The sequence below is a fragment of the Camellia sinensis genome, chromosome 3, assembly GCF_055761805.1.
Source record: "Camellia sinensis isolate YWXY chromosome 3, ASM5576180v1, whole genome shotgun sequence".
Taxonomy (NCBI): domain Eukaryota; kingdom Viridiplantae; phylum Streptophyta; class Magnoliopsida; order Ericales; family Theaceae; genus Camellia; species Camellia sinensis.
In genome coordinates this window covers 18,762,965-18,781,409 of record NC_138963.1, presented here as the reverse complement: position 1 = coordinate 18,781,409, position 18,445 = coordinate 18,762,965, and positions in this window count along the sequence as shown.

The window sequence follows — 18,445 nt, the reverse complement described above, 5'->3', positions numbered from 1 at the left end:
CTTAAAACATGACAAGGCTGTGGGAAAAAAAAAATTCTTTTAGATCCAATGCAATGTTGACAATCAATACACGACAAAGTGTGGAATAAAGTTGAGTTCAAACATGACAAAACTATCATTGTAGAAGAGTAGTTGATGAGAAATGTTTAATGCAGCTTAAAACATAGCAAGAAAGAATATGAGCTTCAATATTGTTGACTATGTGCGTGTGAAATGTAAAATTGCAGAGATGAAGCCTAAATGGATCAACATGTTTCACGACATCTTGGGAGATCATGTGTTACTAATTAATGTGTAGTGTCCCAAAAGTCTACATTGATGTGTCTTACATTTGACTTCAACATTTGGTGTAGTGTCACACCACTCCAATCCATTTTCTTGGAAAAGAATATCTATTAGCTCATATTATATTATATGTAAGCGTCAAGTGATACGTATCGAAAAATTAGATGATACGGGCCTAAATTTTTAAAAGTTATCAACAATTCCTTTAAAACTCAATGATTTGTGTGTTTGGATAATATTAATTTGAAATTGTTATATTTTAATTATTATTTAAAAATATATTTCTCATGGGCCTATCTTAAGAAATTAGGTGGATATATCATATATAGTTTTGCGAAAGGTCCTAAGTTAAGCTTATGAAGCAACCTCTTTTATAGGGATGTGAAAATGGCCCGTGGCCCGTGGGCGGCTTGAAACCCTCCTGTGACCCGGGGTGGGCATGGCCCATTTAGGCCCTTTGGACCCAAGCCCGAGCCCTTGGGCCTGAGCTTTGGGCCATCGTGTTGAAGCCCGGCCCGACCAATGGCCCGCTTAAGGCCCAGCCTGAAATCTAGCCCGCCCGAGGCTCAGTGCCTTTTTTAGTGAAAAATATTAAAATTTTGATAAAAAAATTAAAAAAACAAAAAAAAATGGTCAGGCCCGCTCAAGTCCGATGCCCATTCCATCGGCCCGCCCAAGGCCTGAATACCCCTGAGCCTGGGCTCAGACCCAGGCCTAATTTTTTGGCCCATGAGCCGGCCTGACCAGGCTCGAATTTTGACAAGAGCCTATGAGGCCCGACATGGGCTGGGCCGGGCCAGATTTATACCCCTACTCTTTTAGTCTTTGAAAAAAAAAAAAAAGACAACAGCTCACCAAAATCTCACACACTTGCGTAAACCATGCTCAATCTATCTTGTATAATTTGGGGGTTTATATATAAGTCTTAATAGGTAAATTTATTATCTAATAGATCCTGTGATAATTAATGACATTTTTCATCAAATATTATTTAAAAACACTACTAATTGTTAATTTCCAACAATAGTTTAAAAAATTTATCACCAAAAAAGTCACTAATTATAAGTTTTAGCAACGGTTTAAAAAAACGGTCATAAAAAAATTACTAATTTTCAACTTTCAATGATAATTTAAAAAATTCGTCACAGAAAAATATCACTAATTATAAGTTTTAATTACAATTTATAAAAATCTTGACAAAAAATTACTAATTGTCAATTTTTAAAGACATGTAAAAAATTATCATAAAAAAATATTTTTAATGACGATTTTATTACGACTGACTTTTAATAAAATTTAATAAGAATTAATTCTAATTATTAGGACCAATTAATAATTTAATCTATAATTTGCTCATGTCATTTTAAAAAGGGCAAATTACATATACACCCCTCCAGGTTTGGTTAAATTACAGATCCCCCCCTGAGGTTTCAGAAATTACATCCCGCCCCCTGAGGTTTGTATTTTCATAACAATTTACCCCCTGAGGTTTATATTTCATAACAAATTACCCCCTAATTTCTTATGCAAATATAGCATTCAGGGGGGAATTCGTAATTTCTCAAACCTCAGGGGGGTATCTGTAATTTTGTCAAACCTGGAGGGGTGTATATGTAATTTGCCCCTGTTCAAATTATTTCTGAGATTTTGCCCTGATTATTTGACTATCATATCTAAATAATAATTGTTTTCTCGGGTAGAAAAAATAATCAACCCACATTTTTAATTATCAATCTTTGGCCGACTATGTGTTTGTTTGGCAGAATTTAAAAGTAACTTATTTTAGCTTTCAGTTTAATTTAAGCTATTTTGATATGTTTAGTTTAGCTTATAACTTATAGCTTATAACTTTTTGAAAGTCAGAAATCAGTTTATTCTTTGAGTGGGGCAGGAGATGCTTAATTTATAAGTCAGAAATCAACTTATGTTCATAGTTATAAGCTATAAGCTGTTTAGGCGTAAACTATAAGTACTTTTTCACAGGTCTACCAAACAGGACCTATGAAATTAAAAACTATGAACATTGTAATTTATATTGATCGGGTTATTTTATTTTATTTTCAATAACTTCTATAGACCAAACTTCTTCTTTTCAAAAGTAAATTTTTTATTGCATAAAGTTCAATCTGAAAAGTTAAAAATAGGACTTTTAAGATGGGTTTGAATAATAAATTTCGGTAAGAATATGAAAAGGAAAAAAAAAATAGTTTATATTTCATTCATATTATCCTTATTTATTTCTTTTCAAAATCTCTATTCAAAATAATAATTAAAACACAACGTTAGCCAACAAAATTTTAAAAATATTACTAATAAATGTAATTTTAATGACAAAATCATTTAATGTCAAAATGTTTACTTTTTGAGACGATAATTTTGATTCTAAAAGGATAATAATTAATTCATTTATTAAATATCTAATTTCGTCGTTAAAAATACAATAATGACATTTTTAAAAACTAAAATATTTTATCATTAAAAAAGTGATTTCGTTCTCAAATTTTTGTTTTTAAAATTTTAATCTGTTGTAATGAATATTTGTTCCAATTCTAAGGAAAAGTCAAATTATATTTTTTATAATGAAATTAAATGGTAAATTGTGCAGTGTGGGTGAGTATTAAACGGTATCCGTTTGGGAAGAGCTATTCCAGGCTTTTTTGGCTATTTTAGTCACAAAAGACAAAATATGTTATTTTAGCCACAAAAAACAAAACATCACATCCAACCTATAATCATTACACTATTCTCTTACAAAAAAAGTCAAAAAAGCCAAAAAGTCTTTTCCAAACTAAACTTTTTAGCCCAAGCTAAAATAGCCAAAAAGCCAACCCACTTCCCAAACGGAGTGCTGCAACCTATTATTTTTATATCTATTTAATGAAAGAATAATGCTTGGGACCCCCTTTTGGGGGTCACCCCCTCACCCCCCTTTGCCACGTGGCGGGTGGTGATTGGAGGAGCAAGAAAAAAAAGAAAAAGAAAAAGAAAAAGAAAATGTAACCAATGAGAGAGAGAGAGGGGGGGTCAAAGGGGGTGGGAGGAAAAGGGGAGATGAATCATTGTTGTTAATGAAATAAACTTGAACTTCAAGTATTCCAAATATGTTTGAATTGTTTTACACATTATTATTATAAGTTGAGAGGCTTTATTTATCAAATCTGTTGGCATCATAAATCTGTAATTTTTATTATTATTTATTATTTATATAATTGCAAGACATGTGACATACTCCTATTCATTTGGAGGTTATGAGAAGTTATGAAATGTGAAAAGATGATGGAGAATAAAGTAGAAAACATAGAACATGAAGTGGAGGTTGAAGGAAGTTATGGAAGATCATGTAGTATGAAATGGAGGAGGTGGAAGAGTGGGTAGTTTTATGCAGTTTTTCTCTACAAATGTTTGCTTATAAATAGTCATTCATGGTTAGATTGTAAAGGGGGAGAACTCAAATCAAAGACAATTGATTTATACTTTTCTTGTCATTTATATTTCTTACATTTTATTTTACGCACTTTCCTTTCAAAGCATTTATTTTCAGCATTTCATTTTCGAAGCATTTTATGCACTTCCTTTTCAAAATATAGGAGTAGAAGTAAGTAATTATTACTTTAATTGTTCATTCAATCATCTTTCTCTGTCTCTCTCATTCTTCTTTTAATTTTTCTTTTATTTAATACTTGGCAATTTTGAAGTCTTCTTCATTGAGGCAAAAGAACTGTCAACGCAATCGCTTAATAATTAGCTTGAATTTAATCTGTAAAGATTTTTCAATCCTTACTAGCACGCTTGCATTTATGATATTTTCCTTCGTAAGAAAAATAAGCCAACAATTTTTGGCATGCCCAGTGGGACGTCAAATGTAAGAAATGAAAAATGAATTGAATTTGTCCATTTCAAATAGCCTAGACGAAATCTATTAGTGTAAATAAAAAATTTTGGATCTTCAAGAAGAGATCCATTTTCTTGATGAAATAAACTTTCATTCCTTGCAATATTATTTGGTAGAAGAAAAAAGACACTATTTAATTAGAGAAATTCATCAACTTGACAAAGAAATTCGCTAATGGAATGATGAGTTATCAACTCTCATTACCAAGTCTTTAACTGAGGCTTTAATGGCCAGAATTAGTGAATCTTTTCAGAATTTTTCCATAGTTAAAAATAGCAAAAGCAAAGAGTGGATTTCATCAATGGCTCGGGAGGTTCAAGAGCCCATTTTTAAAGAGCCAAATTATGAAACTAACATAACGAAAGAGCATGATCTTGAGCCAACACTACAACAAAAAAGGTCTATGGTGACGAAAACGCGTGACGAAAAAATATTTAGTCTCCAAATATGCATGTTTTAGTGATGAAAATAAGATTTCGCCTCCAATTATATTATTTTCAGAGACAAAAACCAAATTTCATCACCAAATGCTTAAAATCAAATAAAACAATATGTCACGACCCCAAACCGCCCCTAGTAGTTTGGTGCCGTGATGGCCAATAATCCGTAATTACCGAAGGCCAACCTTTCAAACTTAACACAAACAGAGTACGAATATAGGGGGCTCACAAATGCGGAAGCGATAAATCAATTTCAAGCGGTCCATAAGAGCTGTGCGTAGATTAAAGCAGTGCCAAACATTTCCAATTAACTTCACAATTTAAATACAACAAGGTACAAAAATACATGTCACATCTTGATCAAAAGGCTTCTCGAGCCGACATATACAAAATACAGCTAATACAAGTCAAGAAGCATGATTTTCAAGAATTCGCCGACATGCAAAACAGGGCATCGCCGACGTAAATACAAAGTAAGGCCGACAAATACACGAATCCAAAACAAGTATCCCAACGAACTAGGCGTCGCCGCCGTCCTGCTCATCACCTACATATATATAGAGGGGTGAGTACAAAACTCAGTGAATGGTACTAAAAATAAAGGTTTTACATGAATAAAGCCGAGGTCCTTCAAAACGAAACACACCAAAACTTTAGCAAGGCAAGTGATGAACCGTATTCATCGTCAAATATCGTAACATCGGCGAAACAAGGGATGAACCGTATTCATCGTCAAATATCGTAACATCGGCGAGACAAGGGATGAACCGTATTCATCATCAAATATCGTAACATCGGCGAGACAAGGGATGAACCGTATTCATCATCAAATATCGTAACATCGGCGAGACAAGGGATGAACCGTATTCATCATCAAATATCAGAAGCTGTACGATCCGTAATCGCTTGGTCAAAAGTATTGCGAAAGTTTAGAGTCCTCCAATACAAGGGACTTGTGCACTTGGTACCGCGAAAGTTTAGAGTCCTCCAGTACAAGGGACTTGTGTTACTTAGGCCCGTAGCCCGATTTAACAAGGACCGTATCCTTTACACATAGTACTGCGAAAGTTTAGAGTCCTCCAGCACAAGGGACTTGTGTTACTTAGGCCCGTAGCCCGATTTAACAAGGACCGTATCCTTTCCAAAGATGGCATCAAAACAAGGAGTATACTTGACTCATCAAACAAGAGCTATTTATTCATGCTATCAAATACTTTCGTCAAACAAGCAAGCAAGATTTATCAAAACGAGTATAACATAGCTTTATCAATAATACCACTCACCTAGTTCTTCAGGTGTAGACTCGAAGCAAATATCAAGGACCTACAATCACATGGCAAGTCTCATTCTCAAAGCAAGCTCCAAATACATGCAAATGATCTCGGCATTCTTGCCAGATCCAAGTCAAAGACAAAGCAAAACAAGCTGGGAGTTTAATCACTGCTCCCGCTCATAAAACACACCGGGTATTGACCAGGATTAAGCCGAGGTCCCGTTAAACAAAGTCAGGAAAAATCTGGGTTTTCCTTTGAAGAATATGAAGAACACAATCATTGAAAGATGGATGCAAGCTCACAACTTGTTACAAAAATCTGAGTTTCATGCCAAGAGTTCAAAATAGGGACCTGGGTACCCGTTCAAGAAAGTCATGCAAGAATAACCACAAAAACATGGTTTTCGTTCCAAACTCTTCGATCAAAATGGGACTTTGTTCAAGAACACATGAAAAACCATTTTCTCTTTCTAAAACCAACTTCAAAACGATGCATGACATGCAAAACAGATCCGATCATGCAATGCAGCTAGATAATCAGCAAGAACAACCAAAGGAGATCAAGATTCTAACCTCAAAACTCGGATCTAACGGTTCAAGCCACAAAGATCAAGCTTGGAAGACTACTCTCACTCAAGAACTCTTCTTCCTCCTCTCTAGAGCTTCTCTCTCTAAAACAAAGATTTGAGACAAGAAATGATTTGTTTCAAGGTCTGTCGGCTGCCTTAACAAACAGCTCGGACACGTGGCATTACCGGGTTGGTTCAGCTCCAAAAAGGTGATTGATGGACAAGACAAGCCTCTGACAAAGCTTATGCAGCAAGCTCGGGTAAGACACATCGGCAACAAGATGACATCGGCTCAAAACAAGGATCCAACAACGGGATGGAAAAACATCGGTTAGGGAGGACGACGCTTGACTAAGCTGTGCCACACCTTGGCCGGGGTGCGCCACATCTCGGCCTAGGCCATACCTGCCTGCGGACAAGGTTCAAGTGCAAAACATCTCGGCAATGAATGCCCGAGGTGAAGATGGGGTTGAACAAGATCTCAAGATGGTTCTAAGTACAAAGGGTCAAAGGCGGACTAAGCTCAGGATGATCTCGGCTACACACACACACTAAGCAAGGAACAAAATCATGCGAACAACTTTAGCAAATCAAGCCAAGATAAAACCTTTAAATTAACATAAGCGGCAAGACCATGCAAGAATGTACGCAAATATGGCAAGAGCAAGGTGAGGGTTGTCACATCCTACCCCCCTTAAAGAAGTTTGGTCCCCAAACTTAGATTACCTTGTTCCCAGAACAACTCCGGATAACGGACTCTCATGTCCTCTTCCTTTTCCCACGTGGCTTCTGTGCCATAATGCTCCTTCCATTCGACCTTTACCATCGGTATCAATCTGTTCCTCAATTGTCTCACTTGTCGATCAACAATCCTCATTGGCTTCTCCTCGTAGCCCAAATTCTCATTAACTGCGATTTCAGAATGATCAATTACATGCAGTGGATCTCGGATGTACTTTCTCAACATCGAAACATGAAACACATTGTGGACTTGGCTCAAATCTGGCGGCAAAGCAAGTCTGTAGGCAACGGAATTAATTCTCTCAAGAATTTCAAATGGCCCAATATAGCGGGGTGCTAACTTACCTTTCTTTCCAAATCTGGAAACTCCTTTCATTGGTGAGACTTTCAGGAATACATGATTCCCAACTTCGAACTCTTCCTCATTCCTTCTCTGATCGGCGTAGCTCTTTTGTCGGCTCTGGGCAGTTTTAATCCTCTGTTGGATAAGTTTAATCTTTTCTGTTGTCACTTGAATCAATTCGGGACCAAGCAAAGTTCTGTCCCCGACTTCGGTCCAACATATCGGCGACCTACATTTTCTTCCATACAAGGCTTCATACGGCGCCATGCCAATGCTAGCTTGGTAACTATTATTGTAAGCGAATTCCACTAAAGGCAAATGTGTTCCCCAACTTTCTTGGAAATCCAATACACAAAGTCTCAACATATCTTCGAGTGTCTGAATTGTCCTCTCTGTCTGCCCATCTGTCTGGGGATGAAAGGCTGTACTAAACCTCAGCTCGGCTCCGAAAGCTCTCTGAAGACTCTGCCAAAATCTAGAAACAAATTTAGGATCTCGGTCTGAAACAATTGATATCGGCACTCCATGAAGTCTGATAATCTCGTTCACATATAGCAAGGCAAGTTGATTGGCGTTGAGGGTAGCCTTAACGGGTAAAAAGTGTGCTGACTTAGTTAACCTATCCACCACAACCCAAATTGAATCCATACCCTTTGGTGTCTTCGGCAACCCAATCACAAAATCCATGGAGATGTGCTCCCATTTCCACTCAGGAATCGGCAAAGGTTGAAGAAGTCCTGCTGGTCTTTGATGTTCCGCTTTCACTTGCTGACAATGTAAACACTGGGACACAAATTCGGCTATTTCTCTCTTCATATTTGGCCACCAGAAGGTCTGTTTCATATCTTGATACATCTTGGTGTTCCCTGGGTGGACAGCAAACTTGGAACCATGAGCTTCCTGCAAAATCTTTTTCTTCAGCTCTGGAATGTCGGCCACACATAACCTTCCTTCAAACTTGAGTACTTGGTTTTCGATGGTATACCCTGGTCTCGGCTTCGTGTCAATCTCCTCGGAAATTTTCTTGAGGAAGTTATCCTCCATCTGTCTTGTCTTTACTTCATTAACGATAGTCGGTTCTGCTGACATCACGGTTAGACACGCCAAATTTCCATCTGACTTCCTGCTCAAAGCGTCGGCTACACTGTTAGCTTTACCGGGGTGATATTGAATTTGCATATCGTAGTCTTTTAACAATTCAAGCCACCTTCTCTGCCTCAAATTCAGTTCCTTCTGAGTGAATAGATATTTTAAGCTCTTATGATCTGTGAAAACCTGACAAGTAGCTCCATACAAATAGTGACGCCAAATCTTTAAAGCAAATACCACGGCCGCCAATTCTAAGTCATGGGTAGGATAGTTTTTCTCATGAGGTTTCAACTGACGAGATGCATAAGCTATAACTTTACCCTTCTGCATTAATACACAACCCAAACCCTTATGTGATGCATCACTATAGACATGAAACTCTTCGTTACCTGTTGGGAGTACGAGCACTGGCGCTGTAACTAACCTCGTCTTCAGTTCCTGGAAGGCTGACTCCCGATCTTTAGTCCATTCATACAGTGTTCCCTTCTGAGTCAGTTGCGTCAATGGAATTGCAATCCTGGAGAAATCTTTCACAAACTTTCTGTAATAACCTGCCAAACCCAGAAAACTACGAATCTCGGACACATTAGTCGGTCTCGGCCAATTCACTACGGCTTCGATTTTGCTAGGATCCACTGAGATACCCTCTTCACTAATCACATGACCTAAGAATGAGATAGTAGGAAGCCAAAACTCACACTTGTTAAACTTAGCATACAATCTCCGTTCTCTCAAAATCTGCAAGGCAAGTCTCAAGTGATTTTCGTGTTCAGTCTTACTCTTGGAATAGATCAAGATATCGTCAATGAAGACAACTACAAACTCATCTAAATACGGCTTGAAAACTCTGTTCATCAAATCCATAAATGCAGCAGGGGCATTAGTCACTCCAAAAGGCATTACTAAAAACTCGTAGTGGCCATATCTTGTTCGAAAGGCAGTCTTCTCGACATCTTCGGCTTTAACCTTAAGCTGATGGTAACCAGACCTAAGGTCGATCTTAGAAAAGACTCGCGCTCCTTGCAATTGGTCAAGCAGATCATCAATTCTAGGTAACGGGTACTTGTTCTTAATGGTGACCTTATTAAGTTCTCTATAGTCGATACACAAACGGAGTGTGCCATCCTTCTTTTTAACAAATAGAACAGGTGCTCCCCATGGTGAAGTGCTCGGCCTAATAAATCCCTTATCTAACAACTCTTGCAATTGCAGTTTCAATTCTCTAAGTTCAGCGGGGGCCATTCTATAAGGTGGTTTGGAGATCGGCTGCGTTCCCGATATAATATCGACCGTAAACTCTATTTCTCTATCGGTCAAGTGGCCAGGCAATTCATCCGGAAAGACGTCGGGGAAATCACTAACAATCGGGATGTCGGCTAAGTTAACATTTCCATTCTGATCACTCAGTATACTACACAAGTAACCTCGACACCCTTTCTGAATCAACTTACAGGCCTTAATGGACGAAATCAAGTATGGTGGGGGCACTACCCCTTTACCCTGGAAAGTAACCTCGGTTAGGTTTGGGGGTCTCAAGGTGACACCTTTCGAAACACAATTAATAGATGCATTGTTTGCAACTAACCAGTCCATTCCCAGTATAATATCAAAATGAGCTAGGTCTAGAGGTATCAGATCTACTAGCAATTCAACATTCTCAATCACAACAACACATGCTCTGTAAATGGATGCAACAAACATAGATCTCCCAGATGGAGTAGATACAGACAACACATAATCAAGGGGCTCTAGTTCTCTATTAATTTTCTCAGCAAACTTAGTAGATATAAACGAATGAGTAGAACCCGAATCAATTAGCACATAAGCATCTTGGGAGCAAATTAGTAAAATACCTGACACCACTGCCTCAGCATTCTGAGTGTCTCCTGGTACTAATGCAAACACTCTGCCCTGTCTCATCTGTACTCTCCCAGCATTTCCTTTCTGAACGGAACCCGAGGTATTTTCTCCTTTCTTGTTGTTATCAGTCTTTATTTTGGGGCAATCCCTCACATAATGGCCCATCTCGCCACATTCATAACAGGCTCCAGACGTTCGTCGGCAGATCCCGAAATGCTGTTTCCCACAATCCGAACACGTCGGTTTAACACTCCCTTCCTGCCTTAGGTTACCAGTACTGTCCATGTTCGTTCTCTTCTTGGTGTTCAGCTGTCCTCGGCGATTGTCATAGTTCTGTCTCTTTCGCTGGTTTTCTCCCGAGCTCTGGTATCGGTTCAAATTAGCTTCGGCGTGAATGGCCTTGTCCAATACTTCGGCATAAGTCGGCATATCGAGTAAACTCACCCTGTCTTGAATCGGTCCACGAAGCCCACACTCGAACTTCCTGGCCTTCATATATTCGTCGTTGGTCATGTGAGGTACAAACCTTACCAGTTCAGTAAAAGCGCGGTCATATTCCGCCACTGTTCTGTTGCCTTGCGTCAGAGTATGAAATTCGGTAGCCTTGCGGTTTCGAACACTTAGGGGAAAATGTTTCTTGTAAAACAATTCTAAGAATCGGATCCAGGTCAAATCTGGATTGCTCCCTTTAACCATCATCCACCACCTGCGGGCGTCATCATCTAATGTGAATGCTGCCAACGTCACTTTCTGAGCGTCGGTGCTAGGGAAGATCTCGAACAACTTTTCTATCTCCAAAACCCATGCCTCAGCCTTCATCGGCTCTATACCCCCAGAGAATCTTGGTGGTCTCATCTTCTTGAACTCCCTAATCAAAGCTATCGTGCCATCCCCATATAAGGCTGGTTGCGGGGGAATTTGCGGCACTGGAGGAGGTGGAGCTACATTTCGGCCGTTGGTCTGCTCGGCTTGAGTCGACGTAGCACTAGTGAACTGCTGTCTGGTTTGCCTCAACTCGCGGGCCAAACCTTCAACTAATCTTTCCAATCTGTCCATTCTATCTTCGGGCTGATCTCGGCCAAGTGGTGGTCTACCTCTCCTCATGATACTATGAGTATGCAAGGTATGACTTTAAAACAATTAAGCAAATAACCACATAGGCAAGCAACAAATAACACATCAAGACAATGCACATTCCGTTCAAATAACAAATACCATGATGCAACTCTAACATCTTTCTAAGGGAAATCCTATGCTCTTCAGGACTCAAAGTGCGTGAATAACGTATACCGAGGAACTTGTGCTCTGATACCACTCTGTCACGACCCCAAACCGCCCCTAGTAGTTTGGTGCCGTGATGGCCAGTAATCCGTAATTACCGAAGGCCAACCTTTCAAACTTAACACAAACAGAGTACGAATATAGGGGGCTCACAAATGCGGAAGCGATAAATCAATTTCAAGCGGTCCATAAGAGCTGTGCGTAGATTAAAGCAGTGCCAAACATTTCCAATTAACTTCACAATTTAAATACAACAAGGTACAAAAATACATGTCACATCTTGATCAAAAGGCTTCTCGAGCCGACATATACAAAATACAGCTAATACAAGTCAAGAAGCATGATTTTCAAGAATTCGCCGACATGCAAAACAGGGCATCGCCGACGTAAATACAAAGTAAGGCCGACAAATACACGAATCCAAAACAAGTATCCCAACGAACTAGGCGTCGCCGCCGTCCTGCTCATCACCTACATATATATAGAGGGGTGAGTACAAAACTCAGTGAATGGTACTAAAAATAAAGGTTTTACATGAATAAAGCCGAGGTCCTTCAAAACGAAACACACCAAAACTTTAGCAAGGCAAGTGATGAACCGTATTCATCGTCAAATATCGTAACATCGGCGAAACAAGGGATGAACCGTATTCATCGTCAAATATCGTAACATCGGCGAGACAAGGGATGAACCGTATTCATCATCAAATATCGTAACATCGGCGAGACAAGGGATGAACCGTATTCATCATCAAATATCGTAACATCGGCGAGACAAGGGATGAACCGTATTCATCATCAAATATCAGAAGCTGTACGATCCGTAATCGCTTGGTCAAAAGTATTGCGAAAGTTTAGAGTCCTCCAATACAAGGGACTTGTGCACTTGGTACCGCGAAAGTTTAGAGTCCTCCAGTACAAGGGACTTGTGTTACTTAGGCCCGTAGCCCGATTTAACAAGGACCGTATCCTTTACACATAGTACTGCGAAAGTTTAGAGTCCTCCAGCACAAGGGACTTGTGTTACTTAGGCCCGTAGCCCGATTTAACAAGGACCGTATCCTTTCCAAAGATGGCATCAAAACAAGGAGTATACTTGACTCATCAAACAAGAGCTATTTATTCATGCTATCAAATACTTTCGTCAAACAAGCAAGCAAGATTTATCAAAACGAGTATAACATAGCTTTATCAATAATACCACTCACCTAGTTCTTCAGGTGTAGACTCGAAGCAAATATCAAGGACCTACAATCACATGGCAAGTCTCATTCTCAAAGCAAGCTCCAAATACATGCAAATGATCTCGGCATTCTTGCCAGATCCAAGTCAAAGACAAAGCAAAACAAGCTGGGAGTTTAATCACTGCTCCCGCTCATAAAACACACCGGGTATTGACCAGGATTAAGCCGAGGTCCCGTTAAACAAAGTCAGGAAAAATCTGGGTTTTCCTTTGAAGAATATGAAGAACACAATCATTGAAAGATGGATGCAAGCTCACAACTTGTTACAAAAATCTGAGTTTCATGCCAAGAGTTCAAAATAGGGACCTGGGTACCCGTTCAAGAAAGTCATGCAAGAATAACCACAAAAACATGGTTTTCGTTCCAAACTCTTCGATCAAAATGGGACTTTGTTCAAGAACACATGAAAAACCATTTTCTCTTTCTAAAACCAACTTCAAAACGATGCATGACATGCAAAACAGATCCGATCATGCAATGCAGCTAGATAATCAGCAAGAACAACCAAAGGAGATCAAGATTCTAACCTCAAAACTCGGATCTAACGGTTCAAGCCACAAAGATCAAGCTTGGAAGACTACTCTCACTCAAGAACTCTTCTTCCTCCTCTCTAGAGCTTCTCTCTCTAAAACAAAGATTTGAGACAAGAAATGATTTGTTTCAAGGTCTGTCGGCTGCCTTAACAAACAGCTCGGACACGTGGCATTACCGGGTTGGTTCAGCTCCAAAAAGGTGATTGATGGACAAGACAAGCCTCTGACAAAGCTTATGCAGCAAGCTCGGGTAAGACACATCGGCAACAAGATGACATCGGCTCAAAACAAGGATCCAACAACGGGATGGAAAAACATCGGTTAGGGAGGACGACGCTTGACTAAGCTGTGCCACACCTTGGCCGGGGTGCGCCACATCTCGGCCTAGGCCATACCTGCCTGCGGACAAGGTTCAAGTGCAAAACATCTCGGCAATGAATGCCCGAGGTGAAGATGGGGTTGAACAAGATCTCAAGATGGTTCTAAGTACAAAGGGTCAAAGGCGGACTAAGCTCAGGATGATCTCGGCTACACACACACACTAAGCAAGGAACAAAATCATGCGAACAACTTTAGCAAATCAAGCCAAGATAAAACCTTTAAATTAACATAAGCGGCAAGACCATGCAAGAATGTACGCAAATATGGCAAGAGCAAGGTGAGGGTTGTCACACAATAGGTGACGAAAATTTTATTCGTCTCTAAATTTTATTTTTCGTCACAAAACAATTTCCCGCCCTTGGAAAATTTGGTGGAAGATTTGGCGCCATTTTGGAGACGAAATTTGTCGTCACCATTGTAAAAAATTTTAGAGAGGAAATAATTTCGTCTCCAAATGTATTATTTTTAGAGAGGAAAACCAAATTTCGTCACCAAATGCTTAAAATCAATAAAAAATACAAGAAATCTAGGCTATTGTGACAAAATTTGGTGACGAATTTTTTTTTGTCTTAAAATTTAACCCAAAGATGACGATATAGTAATTTTGTCGTTTGTTTTAATTTTTCTCAAAAGTATAGGAGACGAAAACAAAATTTCGTGTGCAAAAATGAGGCGCCAATTTCATTTGCATTGGCGCGAATTATTTTAGCTCATTGAAGACAAACATTTTTGTCACAAAATATAATTTTTTTTGTGACGAACGTAATTTGTCGCCAATAAATTCCATACCTATTAAACGATGTCGTTGCATATTTCCATTTATTAGGTGACAAATATATTTTTGTCTGCGACGGATAAGTTATGGAAGACGAAAATATTTCGTCACCAATAAACACTCCATCATGCAGACAATGTCATTCCATCTTTCTATTAAATAGGTGACAAATATATTTTTGTTTCAGATGAATAAGTTGTGGGAGACGAAAATATTTCGTCACTAATAAATTCTAATTGATTGCGTGACGAATATATTTTTCGTCTTATAAGGTTAAGTTGTGGAAGACAAAAATATTTGATCACCAATAATAAATTCTTTGTTCTGGTATTGAAGGATACAAAAATATTTTATCACTAATCATTTTTCTTTATTAAAATGTCGTGGTTTTGTGTTTCAAAGCATTGGAACTGTGACCCCAAGAGATACACTCTGATACTTATCACTCATTTTCATGTACAAGGACCTTGAAGTCGTGACCCAAGAAAACACTTTCTACAAACCCTCATTTCTCTCTCGCACTTGAGTCTACTAAAGTCGTGACTCAAGAAGACACTCTGTAAACCATTTCTTCTATTTCGCGCTAAAGCCCATCTCTTCTGTCTCACACTTAAGCCCTTCGTGTATGCCAACATTGAAGCTATTATCCAAGAAGGCACCCTATGCAAACCCACTATTCTTTCTCACAATGAAGGCCCCTTCTGCACGCAAGCACTTTTTCTCATTGTCTGAACCAACTCTACCCTTTCCGTCTAGAACACCCATTTCAGAAAAATCGAAGGTTAAAACCTCTCTCCAACAAAAAAAAAAAAAGATAATTAATGTAGCTATTTTTTTTTGTGAGAAAAAATACAGAGAAACAAATAATAAAAAATTTGTAATTTTCAAAATTAATAGAAAACATTACCTTGTTTAGTATGGAGTTTTCAATAATTAATTTTTAAAATTTGGTGATAAAATTTATTTTCGTTTTAGAATGTAACCCAAACATGACCAAATATTACTTTTGTTGTTTCTTTTAATTGTTTTCAAAACTATAGGAGACGAAAAAATAAATTTGTCAGAAAAAAAAAGAGGCACCAATTTTTTTTCTTGTTGGCGTCAATTATTTTAGCTCATTGGATACGAACATTTTTGTTACAAAATTTAAAGTTTTTTGCGACAAAAGGAATTCGTCACCAATAAATTCCAAACTTATTAGACGATGTCGTTTCATTTTTTTATTTATTTGGTGACAAATATATTTTTTGTCTGGGAAGGATAAGTTATGGAAGACGAAAATATTTTATCACCAATAAACCCTTCATGCTTGTTTTATCTTTCTGTTAATTAGGCGACAAATATATTTTTGTCTCAGAAGGATATGTTTTGGGAGACGAAAATATTTCGTTACTAATAAATTCTCCATGTGTCGTGTTGCATTTTGATTGATTGTGCGACAAATATATTTTCGTCTCATAAGGTTAAGTTGAAGGAGACGAAAATATTTCATCACCAATAAATTCTCCATCTCCACACAACATTGTTTTTGTATTTTTGTTGATTAGGCAACGAACATATGAGTTTGAGATGAAAATATTTTCTCACTAATTATTTCTCTTTATTAAAATGTCGTCAGAAACTAAGAGACGCTCTTACCTTAATCACTTACTTTCACACACACACAAATACTAAAGTCGTGACCCGAAAAGACACCCTCTACAAATATCCTCATTTCTCTTTCGCACTTGAGTCTCCTCTCTCACAAGTATTGAAACTGTGACTCGAGAAAACAATCTCTATAAACCATCTCTTCTATTTCGCATTGAAGTTCTCTATTCTCTCTCACATTTAAGCCATTTGTGCATGCAAACATTATTATCCAAGAAGACATTTTGTGCAAAGCTACTATTCTTTCTCACACTAAACCCCTCTCCACAAAAAGAAAAAAAATAATAATAATAATTAAACAAGGAAACAAAATACAAGAAATCTAGGCTATTGTGACAAAATTTGGTGACTTAAAATTTAACCCAAAGATGACAAAAAATTAATTTTGTCGTTTGTTTTAATTTTTCTCAAACGTATAGGAGATGAAAAAAAAAATTCGTCTGCAAAATTCAGGCGTCAATTTCATTTGCATTGGCGCAAATTATTTTAGCTCATTGGGGACGAACATTTTTGTCACAAAATATATATATTTTTTGCGACGAACGTAATTCGTCACCAATAAATTCCCTACCTATTAAACAATGTCGTTGCATATTTCCATTTATTAGGCGACAAATATATTTTTGTCTAGGAATGATAAGTTATGGAAGACAAAAATATTTCATCACCAATAAACACTCCATCATGCAAACGATGCCGTTTCATCTTTCTATTAAATGGGCGACAAATATATTTTTGTCTTGGAAGAATAAGTTGTGGGATATGAAAATATTTCGTCACTAATAAATTCTGATTGATTGCACGATGAATATATTTTTCGTCTCATAAGGTTATATTGTGGAAGACAAAAATATTTCGTCACCAATAATAAATTCTTTGTTCTTGTATTTAAGGAGACAAAAATATTTTATCACTAATTATTTCTCTTTATTAAAATGCTATGGTTTTGTGTTTCAGAGCACTGAAACCGTCACCCCAAGAGACACACTCTGACCTTTATCACTCATTTTCATGTGCACGGACACTCAAGTCGCGACCCAAGAAGACACTTCCTAGAAACCCTCATTTCTCTCTCACACTTGAGCCTACTCCTCTCTCACAAGTATTGAAGTCGTGAAGCAAGAAGACACTCTGTAAGCCATTTCTTTTATTTTTGCACTAAAGCCCCTCTCATATGTCTCACACTTAAGCCCTTCATGCATGCCAGTATTGAAGCTATTATCCAAGAAGGCACCCTATGAAAACCGACTATTCTTTCTCATAGTGAAGGCGCCCCTTGCATAAGCACTTTTCTCATTGTCTGAACCAATTCTACCCTTTCCGTCTAGAAGACTCATTTTAGAAAAATCGCAGGTCAAAACCCCTCTCCACAAAAAAAAAAAAAAAAAAAAAAAAAAAAAAAAAAAAAAAATTGTGAGAAAAAAAACAAAGGAAAAATTAATAATAATTTTTTAATTTTCAAAATTAATAGAAAACATTACCTTGTTTAGTATGGAGTTTTCAATAATTAATTTTTAATTTTTAATCTATATTTTTTTAGTGAACATTTTTTAATATTATAATTTTTTTTTTTTTTACTTTTTAAATCCCTTTAATTTAGATGAGGGCAAATTGCAGCAATTGTCCCGGTACTTTGGTCCTTGTGTCATATAAATGGTATGTGCCATATCTATCTATCTATCTATTTATCTATCTATCTATCTATATGTCTATATCTATCTATCTATCTATCTATCTATCTATCTATTAAGTAAAATGAGGTTTTTAACCCCAAGCCATGTGGGAACTCCAATCTCCCAATCTAAATTTCCTGATTTTTTTTATTTAAAAAAAAAACCTTAGCATTTATTAACTTCTCTCAACCCCCAAGTCTTACTCTTATAATAACTCTTTAATGCATTAAGAACAAACATAAAAAATTCATTGAAATCCAACACATGAATTCCTTGAAAAGTCTCAACACATATGATTATTATCCATCATAATAGCACTTTCATGCAATAAGAACAAGCATAAAAAAAATTTCTTGAAAAGTCCAACACATATGATTATTATCAAAATATTAAACTTTAATATAATATAATAATAAA